Below are 3,210 nucleotides of genomic sequence, written 5' to 3' on the forward strand. Positions count from 1 at the left end.
CCAGCGTCCTTGCTTCCAAGAAGTTGACAGCATGGAGCTCTGTTCGTGTAAACACTGGACTTTTTCTTCATTTTTTTTTTTTTTTCATTTTTCTGAAGCTGGAAACAGGGAGAGACAGTCAGATAGACTCCTGCATGCACCCAACCGGGATCCACCCGGCACGCCCACCAGGGGCGAAGCTCTGCCCATCCTGGGCGTCGCCATGTTGCGGCCAGAGCCACTCTAGCGTCTGGGGCAGAGGCCAAGGAGCCATCCCCAGTGCCCGGGCCATCTTTGCTCCAATGGAGCCTTGGCTGCGGGAGGGGAAGAGAGAGACAGAGAGGAAAGCGCGGCGGAGGGGTGGAGAAGCAAATGGGTGCTTCTCCTATGTGCCCTGGCCGGGAATCGAACCCGGGTCCTCCGCATGCTAGGCCGACGCTCTACCGCTGAGCCAACCGGCCAGGGCTCTTCATTTATTTTATTTTTTTTTTTTATGAGGAATCTCACCACCACTCCAGTTTATTGCTCCACATTTTTTTTTTTCTACCTGTGTCTTCATTCCCCTGAAATACTTCACATCACGCACCCCCTGCCTCAGCCAGCACCTGCTTTCTGCCCGTGTTTGGGTGGCTTTCAATAATGACCCTCAGCTGTTTCTCGGACTCTGAGCGTGAGTCCTCCTCCGTAACCTTGGGGCTTTGCACAAGGAGCCTCCAGGATGCACCGTTCCCTGGGACGCTCTATTCCAGCCAAGATGAATGTGACACCGTCCGTCTGTGCCACTCGCCTTTGGTTCCATGTTTGATCTTCTTTGTAAATCCTGGACAACCACTGAATAATTAACTCACAGATTTTGCTGAAAGACTCACAGATTTTGTGTAGTTCCAAGCTGGGCTCTATTTCTTTCAAGACCCAGTTATTCTTAAAGAGACAAAAGACTTTGTTCTTTGTCAAAATGTTGTCTACCAACCGTATCTATCATTCTTTGAAGAAAGTAAAAACTGATTCCGAGTCTTTTTTTTTTTTATTAAGTGAGAGGCATAGAGACAGACAGACAGACAGACTCTCACATGTGCCTTGACTGGGATACACTCAGCAAACCTTCTAAGGGCTGATGCTCTGCCCAGCTGGGGCGGGGCACCGTTCCATTGCTTGGCAACTGAGCTATTTTAGCTTCTGAAGTGAGGCTATGGAGCCATCCTCAGTGCCCGGGGCCAACTTGCTCAAACCATTAGAGCCATGGCTGTGGGAGGAGAAGAGAGGGGTGAGACAGAAAGAGAGAGAAAGGGGAGGCAGAGTGTGGAGAAGCAGATGGTCACTCCACCCGTGTGCCCTGACCGGGAATCAAGCTCAGGACTTCCACATGCTGGAATGATGCTCTACCGCTGAGCCAACTGCCAGGGCCCTGATTCTTCAATAGGAGAAAACCTCACTTTCTTGGCCTTCTTGAGCTCCGAACTCAAAGCGTGGGAATTGGCAAAGGTTCTGACAATTTCCACCCTTTTAACAAAATTAGATGTTCCCAAAAAGTGAAAAGTTCCAGCTCCTAAATTCTGGACTCAGGTAGAAAAATTGCCCGTGTCTGTGTTTCCTGAGGGTGGAAGCCATGACATCATTGCTCTGCTCCCCAAAATGTGACATCCATAGAGGTTAACAGAATCATTTCTTTTTAAAAATTGAGGTTATAACTTTCGGCCACCTCATAAGATTTGTTTTCTTATCCCAAACTACTATGACTTAGAGGTTTGCAGTCCTAAAAATAATAACTTCCAAAAAAAATATTAGCCATTATTTTACATCAAAGAATTACTTCTGAATATATAAGGAAATCTTACCAAGGGGTTTGCATTCTGGGGGACGATGACATTGTCCTTTTTGGCTTCTGGGGTCCATTGAGGGTAAGTCATGGGCCTCTGTGGGTTACTTCTCTTACATTTGGGTGTTTACTCTCGATATGGCCACATTTCCAAACCTAAGAGTTCAAGGCAGGTTGCTTCTGAACGTGAAACTGACACACCCACACCCAGGGGTCTTCCCGACAGTTTCTGCTTGGTCACAATCCCCCCCACCCCCGAGCTCATGGGAGGCCCTAAATTCCACACCTGCTTCACCGGCTCCTTTTCCTATTTTCTCCCCGGTGGAAAGGCTGCTGACCAGGTCCGGAGTTTTCCCACCCACCTCTCCCAGCCTCTCCGCTCTCAGACGGATGCTAACAAAATGATTTTCCTAAAATGCAGGAGAATAATATGATTTATTTTAAATCTCTTATTCTCCCCCCTCCTTGCTTTTTTTCTTTTATGAACACTTTATTTTGTGTGTGTGTGTGTGGCAGAATGCACATAATGTAAACTCGACCTTCTCGTCTGTCTGTGAGTGCAGAGCCCAGTGGTGGCGGATGCGCTCACGTGGTGCCCCCATCACCGCACTCCGTCCCCAAAACTCTTCCGGTCTTTCCAAGCTGAAACGGGGCCCGGGACACAGTGACCGCAGCCTCTGTGCCGGCCTCTGCTGTGTTCCGAACGTCTGAAATGCCCGTGTCTGTCAGACTCTTTTTTTTTTTTTTTGTATTTTTCTGAAGCTGGAAACGGGGAGAGACAGTCAGACAGACTCCCGCATGCGCCCGACCGGGATCCACCCGGCACGCCCACCAGGGGCGACACTCTGCCCACCAGGGGGCGATGCTCTGCCGCGACCAGAGCCACTCTAGCGCCTGGGGCAGAGGCCAAGGAGCCATCCCCAGCGCCCGGGCCAACTTTGCTCCAATGGAGCCTCGGCTGCGGGAGGGGAAGAGAGAGACAGAGGAAGGAGAGGGGGAGGGGTGGAGAAGCAGATGGGCGCTTCTCCTGTGTGCCCTGGCCGGGAATCGAACCCGGGGCTTCTACACGTCAGGCGGACGCTCTACCACTGAGCCAACCGGCCAGGGCCCAGACTCTTTTTTTAAAAAAGAAATTCCAGTGCCAATGCTAAGCAGGTGATATCACTGGAAAATATTTATTTTTGTGATTATTGAACCTGACATGTCCTTTCATTGCTAACTGCTAAGGGACCGTCCCCAACTGGTGAGGATTTCAAAGGCAAGAGCCGTACTAGTAAAATTCTACTGCCTGTCTTCACGCATACACACACACACATGCACACACGCACACACACGCACACACGCACACACGCACACATGCACACACGCACACACGCACACACACGCACACACGCACACACGCACACGCACACACA

The 3,210-nt window shown here is 50.4% G+C and overlaps 1 non-coding gene across 1 annotated transcript; it reads right to left on the reverse strand.

The window, feature by feature from the left end:
• Window positions 1-2,827: 2,827 nt before the first annotated feature.
• On the reverse strand, window positions 2,828-2,903 carry TRNAV-GAC (transfer RNA valine (anticodon GAC)). Its single transcript has one exon. It is a non-coding gene; the product is annotated as a tRNA-Val (tRNA).
• Window positions 2,904-3,210: the final 307 nt, after the last annotated feature.

Source organism: Saccopteryx leptura, chromosome 12, assembly GCF_036850995.1.
Source record: "Saccopteryx leptura isolate mSacLep1 chromosome 12, mSacLep1_pri_phased_curated, whole genome shotgun sequence".
In the NCBI taxonomy this organism is placed as follows: domain Eukaryota; kingdom Metazoa; phylum Chordata; class Mammalia; order Chiroptera; family Emballonuridae; genus Saccopteryx; species Saccopteryx leptura.